Source organism: Choloepus didactylus, chromosome 13 (genome assembly GCF_015220235.1).
Source record: "Choloepus didactylus isolate mChoDid1 chromosome 13, mChoDid1.pri, whole genome shotgun sequence".
Classification (NCBI taxonomy): domain Eukaryota; kingdom Metazoa; phylum Chordata; class Mammalia; order Pilosa; family Megalonychidae; genus Choloepus; species Choloepus didactylus.
In genome coordinates, this window is record NC_051319.1 from 76930392 (window position 1) to 76945582 (window position 15191).

A 15191-nucleotide genomic window follows, 5' to 3' on the forward strand; every position below is an offset into this window, starting at 1 on the left:
GATGTGAGGGGATGCAACGCCATCTGTTTCAACAGGCCCCAACATTTAGAACAACTCTCCGGGGGACCCCAGACCAGCCCTCGGGCCTCAAAACCAACCCCTCCTCTGCCCACGTGGGGTGTGTGCTGCATCTGTGTCTCGCCTCCAGTCTGGGACAACTGAGCAGTTACCTCTCTGACCCTCATGTCCCGCCGCTCCCACCCCCCTGCTGAAAACCAGGCTCCTCATCCTGCTGCTGCAGCCAGAGCTGCATCTCAGGGCCCACAGGCGCCCACGCAGATTCCCCCTCTTTAAAACATCCACACAAAGGCGCTTTTATCTGAATCAAAAACATGCTTTAAAAGCTTTAAAAGTCTTTGCAGTGGTTTTCCCATGTTCTGATCTCTTTCAGATGATAATAGTTTTAATTATAACAATCATTATCGCATAATACCTTCAATTTAGGCAATCAGCTCCATTCAGAATATTCAAATGAAGTGGGGGGTGACTGTGGGCAAGCTGAGGCTTTGTCTGCACTCCAGTTTTAGAGAGATGCTCCCTGGGTCCCACAGGTGCTGCAGCCTGGGGGCAGGAGGCCATCTTCCAGAGGGCTGCAGGAGAAGACAGAGAAGACCTGCAGGCGGAGGTACCGGGGTCGCTGGAAGCAAGCCCAGCCAGAACCCAGCCCCTCACAGAGATTCCTACAGAGGGAATCCCCAGGCCTCCCCAGAAGCCCTGCAACCCTTAGAGACCTACCTTGGCTCCCCATTTCCCAGAGAATAAAGTCCTAATTTTTTGATCCTCTCCCAACTGACTCCAGGCTCATCTTGTACAAAATCCCTGCACACACCACCTCTGCCTGGCCCCGTCTGGGTACTCTTCCCACATGCAAAACATAACCACCACCACCACCACGTATCAATCATCTCTCAGGTGCCAGGCACCATGCTAGCAGTTTGTCCACAACTGTTCCAGTTTTAGCACTGAAATCCCTGGAAACTCCACAGTTCCGGGCAAACCTGCAGAGTTGGTTGCCCTACATGCCAGGCACTGGTCATCCAGAGGGAAAGCAGACTTGCTCCCTGACCCTACCAAGTCCTCAGTCAACTCACAGGGGCAAACAGGAAACCAGCAAGCAGATATTAAATGTGCTGTTAGAACTTGCAGCAAATCTTATGTGGCAGGAAACAAGGAGGGAGGGAGCCCCACTCCGGGATGGCCTGGCTGGGACAGGATATTTGAGCCGAGACCTGGAGGCTGAGAATGAGACAGAGAAGAGAGTGGAGAGAGGAGTGCTCTGGGCAGAAAGAATCCCAAGTGCAAAAGCCCTGAGCTAGGAAGGAGCTGAGTTTGTTAGAGGAAGGGAAGAGGAAGAGGAGAGGTAAAAAAAAAAAAAAAAAAGAAGCCCTGGTTCTGGGGTGTATCTTACTGAGTTCCCATCACCACAACACTGTTTTGTGTACATTATAATGTCCATTTCACAAATATAGAAAAGGAAGCCCAGAGAGGTGAGCTACTTACCCAGGGCCACATAGCGATTAAGAGATAATGCCAGGAGGGTGAAGTGTATGGGCCTGAAACCTCTCATGAGATGTCAGGTGTTCTGATGCAGCTTTGAGGGTTTGCCCAGGCCCTGCACCTCTGCCAGCCCAGGACTAAGCCCAGGGGAACCCGGGGGAACCATCCAGCCTCTGCGTCTTCTTCTCGTCAGTCTTGCTTTGTGCCTCCAGCACACAGTCAGGTATGTGCCACCCCTCAGGTGGTACACTGATGACATCATGGTGCAGTCAGCCTGGTAACCTGGGTCTCACCACAGCAATGCCACCCATTTGCTGTCCTGCCTCAGTTTCCCAAAATATACAAAGAGGCAGTTGGACTCAATCACTAATTTTCAAACTACAGATGAAATTATTTAGTGAGTTGTGAAATCACATGAGAGGGTTATGATGAAGCCACTTAGCTAGAGGGACCCTTGGGGGCCTTTCCAGCTCTTTGAAAGCACACACAACTCAACAATAATTTGTGGTGGCTAGTGCTGTGTGAGGTGCTGTGGGGTACAGGGATGGCCAAAACGGTCCCAGGGCTCCCAGTCTGTGAGGAGAGTGAAAGCTACAAAACATCAACAATAGGGATGAACTTAAAAAATGCCAGCTGGAGCTGGTCAAAGTCCCACGGGAGCCCCCGGACTGGAGGGATGAAAAAGCCTCATTCATTCATTGCACAAATACACAGCAGGCCCTGCTCTACACACTGGGGCTCCATTAGTGAACAAAACCAGGAATCCCTGCCTCCTGGAGCTCATGGTGAGTGGAGGAAGATGCACTGGGGAAAAGTCTTGAAGGGTAGCTGGAATTTGGGCAGACATAAAGGAATGGGAGGTTGTTCTGGATTGAAAACAGTCCTTGGTAGACTGAAAAAAATGTGTGTGTCTGTGCCCCTGGACATAGGAACGGGAGAGAGGACTGGGGCTGGTGAGCAGCTCTCAGCCTGGCAATGGCTTCACACCAGGCCCTGAGAAGGGTGGCAGAGCTAAGAAGGGCCTGGGGGTGTCCTTAGGACCCCCCTAAACTCCACCAATGCACTGACTGTCGACAGGAGAGTTCACCATGTTTCCCTGCTGGTGTGAAGCACCCGCAAACACAGCTAATCCCCTAGCTCCACTCCTGGCCCTGAGCCCCTCCCTCCCATGTAGAATCTCCAGAACCTATAGATGGGGCCACTGCCCCAAAGCCTGGCCAGCAAAATGAGAAGACTGGACTTGGTCCTGAGCACCATTATCTTAACCTTGGCTCATGGAAACTCATGAGGCTCTAACAGAAATGGGACCTTTCCCCAGGGCCAGGGGACTTTCTGCTGAGGCTTCACTGTCCTGAGAGTCCTAGTGTCCAGTTCAAGGCCTGCCTCCTCCAGGAAGTCTTCCCAGACTTCCCCCTCTACATTCCTCTAAGTTCCTACAGCACTTTCTTACACCAGGTGAGTTCGCTTCCTCTTACCTCCTCAACTAGTCCACCAATGTATTTATATTTTCTTTGAAAAGTGTGTTATACATTCCCAGCTCCCCACCTGCTCCAGTCACTGTCTCAGACCCTGGACTTCTACCGGGGATTGAAGAAATAATGCACCAACCTAAATCTCCCTGTTAGCTAAGCAGAACCAGATGCTTCCTCAATCTTCATCTCCTTTTGCTTTAAGTGCCTGGCAGCAACCAAAATACGCATTGTAGCCTTTTCCTTTTGAACACAAAAGAAACCTTCCTTCTATGCTACAAATAGAATTATTCGCCTCTAAGGGGCAGGGGACCTGGGAGTCATAAACCGCAGGTCAATGCTAACCAATGTGTTTCTCTCCTCGGGGCTATCGTCTTTCAAATAAGCAATAACCAGGCTGCAGTCTCCTCTGAGATAAACGCACATGCCAATGCCTAATGCATTCACCAGTTGGCCTGTCTCAGAAGGCGTCTCAAACAGACACAACTCCCCGCACTGGCTGGCCTCCCATCCCCATGCTCCTGACGCTCCATGAGATGCTCCCTTTGCACTCCCCTCCCTCTTCAAAACTGAAAACTGACTCGGCCCAAGCAGACAGATGCCTGTTCTGCACCCAAATAGCCCTTGACTTAGATGCTCTACCTCCAGAGTACACACTAGCTCACCGGACGGCCTGCAGCACAGAGGAATCATTTATGAAAAGAATGATTATCACTCCCCTGCTTAAAACTGGCTTTTAGGATAAGGACTCACACAGAGCTCAACGACCCCTAGAGGCCCGTGTAACTGAACTGCCCCCATCTAGCCAGCCCTCCTGGCCCCAGCCCCATGGTTTTATTAGCTCCCTAAAAGCACCTAACTCTTTCCTTCCCTGGGGCTTTTCCACACTCAGTTCCTGCAACGCTCAGTTCCTCTGGGAACAATGCTTCTCCCAGGCCCCTCCCCCTGGACAACTCACTTCTCAGGTCCTGCCTAAGCATTGCTTCCTGTCTAATCCAAACATACTTTTTCTAAGAGAAGCAATAAAGCCTAGTAAACATCTGGGGATTTGGAGTCAGACTTCCTGGTTCAAATCCCACGGCTGCTGCTCAACTAGTTGTGTGATGGTGGACAAGTTACTTACCCTCTCTGTGCCTCCTTTTCCTCCTCTGTAAAATTGAGCTAATTCAGAGAGTTGTTTTAGGATAAAAAGACATAATCCATATCATGTGTTTTGAACCATGTGAACGTACCATAAATAATAAATGTCAGCCATTATTATTGTTACCATCTTTTTATAATCTCCCATCACTCTTTGCCTTCATAGACCTGATCACAGTTTGTAACTGCACATCTGCATGGTGGTTCTCTGCTGAGTGCCGAGATGTCAGCTCCATGAGTGAGAGCAATCCAGTGCCAGCTACGGTGCCTGGTACATAGAGGCACTCGATAATCAGCACTTGCTGATTTTTAAAATTAAAAATAATAATAATAATTAGTGGCTATTTGTGCAGTGACTAGCTGAGGCCCCACCAGAGGCACAGGAGGAAAGGGCAGCCCTGGGGGCCCCCGTGAGCCATTGGTCAAGGCCCAGGTCTGCCTCTGACCCCCACGTGGCCTTGGACAGTCTTCCTGAACTTTCTGAGCCTCTGCTCCTTCATCCATAAAACTCAAGTGGGAAACCCGCAGCATCCAGTTAAGGCAACATACCCAACCAGAAGAGCAAAGAAAGCCCAGCTCCTCTTTCCCACTTGCTTGTGGCTCAGTCCTGCCTGCACCCAGCATCTGCATCACCATCTGGGGAGTATGTAAATCCACACTATTAATATTCTCCATAATCTTACCGCAACAATTTTTCTTCACAAATGTGTTCAGTTTCAGGAAATGCAGCATTCTAGAGGCACATTTACATTTCATTATCTCTAAAAACTTAACTACTGTTACTAATGCTAGATTAATAAGTAGCCTCATCGTACAACTACTTTCAACATCACCACTTACACAGTCTCACTTGTGGTGGAAGAGGGTGCTTTGAAACCACGGCTGCGGATGAGAAGGGGTCAGTCGAGTTAAGCAGATCTAATTTCTCTATCTCCCACGAGACACTCTGTATATTGTTCTATCCGAGCAATTAAACTTCAGCCAAAGCTATGCATTTCCCAGGGGCTGGTAAACCTGGGACTGGGAGAAAGTCCAGGATAAATCCATGTGGGCCACCTGGGGTGCACCCCGTCCCCACATCCCACAGGGCCCAGACCGCCTGGGCTCCAAGCAGGACACCCACCCACAAGGCTGTGTGTGCTAAGTGGCAGGACCAGATAATACTCATTTGTTACTGGAAGCCTCATAGCCTTAAAGAAAGGGAAAAAAGAAAAAGAAAAAAGCAGCCAAGTTTAGAGACATCAAAGCCAAACTCTGGCTGGAGGCCCTGGGGCCACAGCCCAAAGAATAGCACACGAGGCATGCAGATGACACAGCCACAGGTTCCAGGCTCCCTCTGAGCCTTAAGCAGCTTTCAGAGCCACCTGGAAGTGCAGGTTTTGTAAACCCCAGGTGTTGCTATTCTGGGAGGTGTTTATTGTTATTGCATTTTCACAACACAGGTGAGAGTGCAATGTCACAGTGAACTATCAGTGCAGGTGGAAGACGGGTGTCCAGAAGTATCCCCCTCCAAACTTTCACCCCACCCGGTGGCTTCCTGCCCCCCGCCCCCTAATATTTTTCTCATTTGATTTGAGTTTGGCTTTCGCAATGTTTCTGCTTCCTGGAAGGTCTTTCTCCCTCAAGAGTCTGCTCTGCTCTGGGAACTTGGTCACAGAGCAATGACAGGCCTTCACCCGAGTGACTGGCTGCCTCCAGCACCACCTGCTTGAGACCTCCTCTCGCCCTACACAGATGTGCTGGGTCTGCCCATGGCCTTCAGCACAGCAGACCCAGGCCCAACTGAGGAGGAGTGAGCCAGCCCTCAGCTTCTGCTCTGGGAGCAAGGGTGGAACCTGCTTAAGGAAAGCCCATCCTCTCTCCCTCTCCAAGAAACGGGTCCAGGGCCTCCAGAGCTCTGACCCTCTAGCTGTTGCCCACCTCTGACCATGTTGATTGCTGGAAGCTCAGTGCCCACTATTAACCCACTCTCCTCCCAAGGATGGTCTGGGCTCTCCTGGGCCCATGCCAGGCGCAGGGTGCCGATTGCTCGGTGGCTCCTGGAGTCTGCATGCTCTGGGGGACACTTTCTGCCTCCCTGGCAGGTGGAGGGAAGCAAGGCACACCAGAGCATGCATGCAATCCCACCCAAGCTCCATGGGGTGGCAGATCCACCTCTGCATCAGCAATTGTGTGTGGCCCCTGTGTTTAGCTTGGAAAGCAACCTCAAATCCTCTGGGAGGCTGACAAACCTAATCACAAACATCCTTCCTCCATGTCTCCCACCCAAAGCTTCCATCTCCCAAGAGGGAACTAAGAGTCCTGGACATCGCATGGAGAGTCGGAATTCCCCACTGCTCAAGGGCCTGACTAGCCGGGCCTGCTGCTGAAGGTCAAATGAAGAGACAACCCTGGGGAGCCAGGGTGGGAGTGGGGGGGATAGAATTCTCTTCCCAGAAAAGGAGGAGATCTCAGACCCCTGCTCCCCCATTCATGGTGACCCTTGCAAAGCTCAGGAGGGTGCCAGTTAGATGGCCCCTGCAGCTCCTCAGCCAGAAAACAGGGAAGTTAATAAAACACAAGACGAGGTCTCCCAAGGGACAGCTCTTGGCCGCCTCTGAAGTTTACAAAAGCAGCCCTTCCAGTGTCTCAAAGGCTGCCTGCCTCGGCTCCCTGTGAATTATTACACTGCAGGTTTTCAGGACATTCTGTCCGCAATGCCTTGGGAATTAGAGTAATTGTATTTTATCTGTTTGCCAAGAGTTTTCAGTAAACTCCTTTAATGTACTTTAAAACTCACAGCCCCCAATAGCAATGTGTGCCTTCTAGCTTATGCACGGGGCACTGAATAAACACAGGGTGATATATGGGGCTGGAAAGGACACTGTTCATATATTTATACCCTTTACCAAAACACCCATTCATCATAATGACGTTACTTACCACATATCCCAACATGGGAGCCCTGTGAAGGTCACAGTCAAAGGCATTCCTCCAAGACAGTCCCCTCAGCTCACAGAAGGCCCCCAAGGCAGTCCCTTCCCAAGTGCCCCCCTCACAGGAAGTCAGGTCTCCCACCCTTTCCCTAGGAGGCAGGAGGCAGGGGCAGAAAGAACTTTCTCTCCTCCTTGGCAACAGCAACAGCACCCAGGCAGCTTGTGGACACCAAATACCGCTTGTCCGACACTTCAGCAACATGAGACCCCACACTGGCTTCAACTCCTCCCTGAACAGGATGAGGGGGAGGAGAACCAGGAGGAGGTAGAAGAGGGGGCAGAAAAAAGAGGAAGGGGAAAGGTGGGTGTTGATGGAGGAGCAGGAGATTGAAGAAGGAGAGGATGTGCTGCGAGGAGCAAGTGATGGAGTGAGGCTGGGAGGAGACAGAGGACAAGGCAGAGCAGACTTGGCCTTTAGGCCACACTTTCCGCCCTTCGAAGCAAGGTCCAATCTATACAAGAGACAGAAGGACGGCTGCCCATGGGAAAGCCATTGGTCAGTGGTTTGCATGTCCTGAGGCCAGGCCTTAGGTCCCACCCAGCCATCAGCTCCCAGGGAGGACACAGCAAGGGCTTCCTCTTATGCATCCTCAGTTTCCCCATCTGGAACACTGAGGAAGTTGGGCCAAGTGATCTCCTCACCACTCACAGCCACTATCCTGGTCCAAGCCACCACCATCTCTCACCTGACTACCATATTACCTCATGGACTCCCCACTTCTGTCCTTATCCTCCTGCTGTCTATTCTTAACATGGGAACCAGAGTGGGCTTATTAAAATGTAAATTAGGTCATGTCACCCCTCTGCACCAGAGCAGAAGCCAAAGTCTCGACCAGGCCCTACAAGGCCCTACCTGATCCGGCCCCAACTTACTCCCATCACTCTACCTCCATTCCCTCCACTCCAGCCATACTGGCCACCTTGCTGTACCTGGAACCCATCCAATCCCTCAAGGTCTTCGTATTTGCTGTGCCTCCGCCTGGAATGGTCTTCCCTCAGATATCACCAAGGCACGTTCCTTCACTTTCCTCAGGTCTTTCCTCAAAAGTCCCCTTCTCCATGAGGCCTTCACTGGACACCCCCACCCCGCAATGCATCATCTTTCCCTTCCTGCTTTTTCTTCTCTTCTTAGCACTTATGACTGTCTAATGAACCATGTATTTTACTTATTTGTCTATTGCTTCTGCTTGTCTACTCTTCAAGTCTAATAGAAGCTCCATGAGGGCAGGAAATTTTGTCTGTTTTGTTCACGAATGAACACCAGTGCCAAGAAGAGTATCCTGAACATAGTAGGTGCTCAGTAAATATTTTCTGAATGTTGAACGAATAAACTCTTACCTAACCCATCCAGAAGTCTCACTAGATTTTAAAACTATTTACACAACAAAGTTCCAATTCCATCTCCAAACCTTAAGCAGAAATCCCACACAATCAACTGTGACCTGATTTTTATGAACACGCCACACTTGGATGTTGTCCCCCACCCTGCCCTCACTCCCTTCTCTACAGTATCAGGCACTCTCTTATACCGGGGGTCAGTTTCTCCCCGATGGTCAGTGGGCACAAACATTTTGACAAGAAAGCTTTGTTCCACTTTCCATCTCTACAAAGGAGTTATTAAGCTTAGCTCCCTGATATAAGCCATACCTCCTTCTTTTAGGGGTGAGGGTATCCTTTGGAAACTCAGGCAGATTCCCAAATCAGCCTCCTCCCCAACGTGCACCCAGAATGAGGACAACAGGGGCCAGGTCAAGTTTGCTGTCTGGATCTGTCCAGTGAGGTGGTAAAAAGCTCCAGACATAAGAGAATGTGGACATCACACATGGGGGTAGCTGGGGACATCAGATATAAATACACCCGATATAAAAGATTGAGAACCTCAGACTTTGGAGACTATTGACGTGAGATACAGGATATTGTGGACATTAGACATGGGAGATCATGGACATCGACATGAGAACGTAGACATGAGACATAAGTAACTCTAGTCAGAGACACGGGAGACCAAGGACAACAGACATGGGAGATAGTGGACATCAACATAGTGACCATAGACATCAGACATAGGAGAGTGTGGACATCACTAAGGGAAGACCAATGACCTAAGGCAGGAGAGACCATGAATGTTAGACATGGGAGACCATGGAGATTGGACGTGGGGACCCTTGACCTCAGACATGGGAGATCAAAAAGAGGATATGTGAGAGACTGTGAACATCAGATAAGTGAGACTATGACTTCAGGCCTAGGAGACAGTGGACATCAGACAAAAGAGACCTTGGACATCGGTAATGGGAAACTGCAAACATCTAACAGATAGAATCTTGATGTCAGACCTGGGCCCCCTGGACACCAGACCTGAGTGACTCTAATACAGATACCAGAGACCCTGGACATCAGACAGGGAGGTGGCCCTCAGACCTGGTGCCTTCCTTCACAGTTGCTCCAACCAAACCAGCCTGAAGCTGCAGGTACCCATCTCACTACCACGTGCAAAGAGGATGCCAGAGAATGAATCCAAATAAACATGGAGTCCAGAAGTGGAAAAGAGTTGGAGCCCTGAATTCATCATTATACCCTATCCAATTGCTCCTGAATTTAGGAATCCCTGGTGTGCCAGTTTTCAAGTCATTATCATTTAATTCCAAATGTACCCTTCCATACTCCATCTGTGATGCTGAGGGTGGGCCTTGTAAACTATATTTCTCCTTTGCCAACCAGCACCCTGTTAGTTTGCCCCAACAAGGGGCACTAGAGGCTGAAGGATGGGTAAAGGAACTTTCTCCTTCCTGTCTGCTTGCAGTTCCTCCGAGGGTCACCCCAGCAAAACTCAACCCAGCAGCTGTGGTTGGCTGGAGACTCCAGAACCAGCTTCACTGCACCCCCTCAGAGGTACCAGCACAGCCAGGCAGCACCCCCCACTCAGAGGTCTGAGCCCAGCTCTGTGAGGACCCTCCTTGGGGCTCCAAGGAACCACCAATTCAGGGTAGAATATAACACTGAATAGAGCCAAGTGAATTGACATTTGTGCACTTAACAGAGATTCCGGATTTAAAGTATTAGCTTTAGTGGTGACCGCTTACTTGGTTGACAGAAACAGGGACTCAACCGTGGGCCTAGGTTCAGTGAGTTTGAGATGCCACAACTTCTCTGGCATAAAGTAGAGGAAGGAATTCAAAGGCTTAGGGAGACAGGAAAGTTGGAGTGAATTTATCATGAGCAACCTACGTATCCACCTCACCCCGTCCCCACTATGCTCCCTTCACTAAGGCATCAGGAAATATTTTAGCGAGGACGCACCAGTATCCTTGCAAAGCTCTGTCTGCGTAGGCGGTCCTCTGTAGGCCAGGTACGGCCTTGGGAGATGTCACATTGAAATGGGCTCTCTGACTTCAGCAGGGATGATGAGATCCTGGAGGGGGAAAGACCAAGCGCTGAGCTTAACCCCAGGCACAGGTGGGCCTCTGCCACCTAATGGTGAGGATGTTAGACTCCCTTTACCCAGAGCTGCCCACAATAAAGCAAACACCAGCATGGTTAGGGCAGGTCACAGGACTATTTTTCAAGGCCAAGATCAAGGTCTGGCTTGCGCGCCACCCAAGTCCAGAGGTAGAAAGATCCCCGCAGTTTAGGACAGCCAGTGTTGGCTTCTTGGACGAGATGGAACACAACTGGCCCCAGATGGAGATGCCTATGGCCCCCTGGTTGCCCAGTCCCCCAGAATGCTCTGCCTTCAGGTGTCAGGCAGGGCCCGGCAGCCCCGGTTAGGCCAAGTGGCACAAATAGCAACATACACTTGCTTAAGCTCCCTGGCAAAGAAAACGCTGTCTCCCGGACAGCAGGATCACTGGGGAGGACAGCCACTGGCTGGAGGATTGGGTGGGAGGTACAGGCCCTCCCCAGGTAGCCCAGGACTCTCTTGAGGGCAGCCCTGGCTCCTCTCACCTGGACCCTTCTGAGCACCAAGAGCTTTTTCTACCCTTGACCCTGGTCTCCTCTGTGAGATCCTAAGCTTCCCAGGGTATGAGTCTCCTCTGGATCTGCCTGGCACTCAGTCAGGCGGTGCTGGGTCATGGTTAGCTCCTGCCACAGGGCATTGAGCACTGCTGGGGCCATGACCTCTGTCCGTGAGTCTCCCTGGTCGGCCGCTCGTGAGGGATCCCCATCTCTCTGCCTCCCTAAATTGACCAGGCTTTCTCAGAAACCAGGAATTCCTAGTATCCTCATTCCCTCCCCCACCCTCCAAACACTAAAGCTGCTCCTCCCACGGTCTTCGCATTTCAAAAAGTGACCACCTCATCCTTCCTGTTGCTCAGGCCAAACACCCAGGAGTCATGTTTGACTCCCTTTCTCTTGTATGCCACGTCCAGTCTGGCAGCAGATGCTGTCAGTTCTACCTTCAAAACATGTGCAGAATCTGATCTCTCCTCTTCACTTCCATCCTACAACTGTGGTACACGCACCACCATATCTGGACAGGTTACTGTGCTGGCCTCCTCATCTCCTGGCTCCCACCCTTTGTCCCCCACCACTACCACCCAGGGTATTCCCCATCCAGCAGCCTGGTAAATAGTCAGATCACGTCACTTCTCTGTTCAGAACCCTCCAGGGATTTCAGTCTCAAACAGGGTAAAAGCCACAGTCTTCAAAGGCCTCCAAGGCCCTACAGGACATGGGCCCTGCCCCCCTCTCTGACCTCACCTTCTTCCAGTGCAGCGGTCAGGAGAACAGGCTTAGGGGTCCAACTGGCCTGGCTTAGCAACAGCCCTGCCCCCCTGGGCAAAGGCATTTGACCTCTCTGAGCTTCTGCCTCCTCAACCATAACATGGAGATAATAACACTTGCTTCTGGAAGGATTTGGATGACAGTTAAGTGACACCTTGTTTATGTAGTGCCCAGTATGTGCCTGGTACAAAGCAGATGTTCAGGAAAGAATTGTTGAATGAACAGGGGAATGGTGAATGCTTTTGCAAAACGGACAGCAGTGCCTGGAGAGGGAGGGAAAGCTCTCAACCAGTGGCATCATGGGAAGATATATCTGTCACGTGGAGGTAAACCTAGAGGACGTAAGGGGTCCCTGCCAACCCCAGGCCTGTGGGTATAAGAGCTACAGAATATCAGGAGGCTGGGCATTCGGAGGAAGCTTCAGGAAGCCCTGAACAGACCCCAGGCTCAGGCAGGTGAGGAGCAGCAGGATGGCTAATGCTGGGGCCTACTGTCCAGAACCCCTGGAGAAAGGCAGCATGAACGGCATGTCATCTGCCCCTCCTGCTCCAGATGCTCCAGGAGCTGTTTTCCTTCCTTCTCCTGCCCCCTAAAGCATGCTGTAGATCTGTGCTGTCCAGTACACACCTCCACCCCCCCACCCACAGGCGGCTACGGAGCCCTTGAATGTGACTAATTCAAAATGAGATGTGCTGTGAGTGCAAAATACACACCAGATTTCAAAGAATCTCATTAGTAGTATTGTACATTGATGACATGTTGAAATGATAGTATTTTGGATAGATTGGATTAAATAAATGTATTATTAAAATTAATGTTATCTGTTTCTTTTTACTTTCTTCATGTGGCTAACTAGAAAATTTTCAATTATATATGTGGCTCACATTTTATTTCTACAAGACAGCACTGATCTGTAGGGGAAAGTCACCTGGGAAGCAAGTTCTGAACACAAGTAGGGAGTGCTTTTCTCTGCCCCATCCCCACCCCCACTCTCCCTCTGTGGAGAGCTGGCTTGTTCCAGTGCATCAGAGCAAACAGGAAGTCAGGTCCTCTGAAGCCAGGAAGTGCCCACATCAGTGGGTGCTGATGGAGCTCGGGTCCCCTGAGGCCCAGGTCTCAGACACTGGCCAGAATGGTCAGCCACACCTGCCCCAGGTGAGCTCCCTTTGCCAGGTGTGGCCTGGGTGCCCAAGGGCCCCAAACACCACCAATCCCTTGGATGCACCTCATGTTAAATGCTTTCCTTAAAATGCACTTGAGCTAGAAGGAGAAGCACTGGGATGGGAGTCCTGCCTCTGCAGATTACAATCCCTGTCCATACTGGAATACTAGCGATCCAGGACCTATCGCAGGCATCCCAGGACAATGATCTCAGGCTGTGGTACCCAGCAGTCAGTGGCAGGGTCTCGGCCCCTGTTCACCAGGGGTGTGGTGTTTGAGGACAAGGCCTGAGGTGCAGGCTGGAGCATCTGGAGATGTGGCACTTTGTTTTCGAAAATAAGATGAGCCCGCAGTTCTGGCACCCAATGACTCTCAGATCCTGTCACCCTTAAAAATATCCTCCAAAGACGGCTGTTGTCACTGCATTTTTAGCACATTCTGACTATTTCCGAGGCTGCAAACATTCTGAGCCCTGCTGGCATGGAGACTGCAGATGTGCCAGTCTGGGGGTGGGGGTGGCGGCAGAGGTGGGACGGCCCCCCAGATGCCGGCAGGCCTGGGGACTGGGTTTCAACTGCTGCTGAGAAGGGGTGGGTAGCAAGGCAGATACCCAGTTCAGGGCCTTCTTGGGTGACCTTCTGGGATGGATTTCAGGGAGTTTGGGACTCTGCACAACCAGCCATCAGCTTCCCCCAAATCCACCTCTCACCTACCCCACATACACACGTGGGTTCAGGGTCTCTTGGGGACACAGTGAGGCAGACTGTGGGTCTGAGATCTCCAGATCTCCAGGTTTCCCAATGAGGAAGAACAGTTTGATGAGGGAAGCCCAAAAAACTAAGGTCCACATAGTGACGTTTTTGTTCTTTAGGAGACTCAAAGCTGTCAGATTGGAATAATGAAGATTTAGAAATAAATGGGAGCATTCCCAGAATTAGAACTAGTTTTCATTCTCTATGGGGTTTTACACTTTCCTGAGTTTTCCCAAAGTTTCAGAGCTGTCCCAGGCAGCTTCTCTACAAGTGTGACTGACCTGAGATAATGTTTAACTTTCACGCCCATTTATGTGCTCCTCTGGTCCTGATGATCGGCCAGCAATTCAGAAAAGCGAAAATGACATGGGTTTATACCTGCAATAAAAAAACAGATTTGGAGAGCTGGGGATGTACCCCAAAGCCACTGTTAGATGTCTGCAGGGGAAGGGGTGTTGGATAATCTTAGGAGACAACATATGGCAAACTCAGTCAGCACCTCCCTTCCAGCCCTGCATCTGCCCCCAGCAGTGTCACTTCAACCCAGCCCTCTGCCCCTCCTGACAGCACCCTCAGATGACCCCAAGGCCCCATCGCCTCTCCAGCACCATGCAGCCATCGCCATCTCTCCTCAGCTACCTGCCAACGGCCACGTGCCCAGCACAAGTGGCCAGAAATTCAACCAGGACTCAGAGGCCACCAACAACCACCAGTCAACCTCTCATATCTACCAGTCCATGTCTTACTACTCTGACCTCGATGATGTAGCTTTGAAGAACTTTGCCAAATATTTTCTTCACCAATTTGATAAGGAGAAAGAACACGCTGAGAAACTTATGAGGCTGCAGAACCAATGAGGTGGGAGAATCTTCCTTCGGAATATCAAGAAACCAGAACATGAGGACTGGGAAAGCATGCTGAATGCAATGGAGTTGCTTCGGGGAAGCAACTTCGGAAAAGCTGGGGAAAAGGGTGAGTGGGTCACCACTGAAACTGCACAAAATGACACCAACAAAATGACACCCCCCCCCAACCTGTGTGACTTCATTAAGATGCATTACTTGAATGAACAGGTGAAATCCATCAAAGACTTGGGTGACTGCCAACTCATGCGAGATAGAGGACCCAGAACCTGCTGGAATGTGGTTTGGCAGAGAATCTCTTTGGCAAACACACCTGGGAAATAGGGATGACGAAGGCTAAGGCTTAGGGTGGCTTCCCCATAGTGACAGCAGTGACTTCTGTGGTCACCAAGGCAGAGCATGCAAGTTGGGTTTACCTCTACCTTTTCTACAAGTTGTATCGAAAGTCACCAATGTCTTTCTTCGTCCCGTTTCTTCAAGTAAAGTAATTTGGGACACCACCACCACCACCACCACCTCCAAAAAAGAGAACATAGACTCCAGAAAGGATCTAACACTTGGCCTCCCCTCCAGTCCCCAATTAAGTACATAAGGACAGCAGAATGTAGG

General features: G+C 50.7%; 1 long non-coding RNA gene across 1 annotated transcript in view; it reads right to left on the bottom strand.

The window, feature by feature from the left end:
* Positions 1–281: 281 nt before the first annotated feature.
* Positions 282–15191, bottom strand: part of LOC119508147 — a 28617-nt gene continuing 13707 nt past the window's right edge. The window contains exons 3-5 of the long non-coding RNA XR_005211406.1: positions 14001–14097; positions 10382–10493; positions 282–590 (exon numbers count right to left, since the gene is read on the bottom strand). This is a non-coding gene — a long non-coding RNA (uncharacterized LOC119508147). The remainder of the gene's footprint in view (positions 591–10381; positions 10494–14000; positions 14098–15191) is intronic.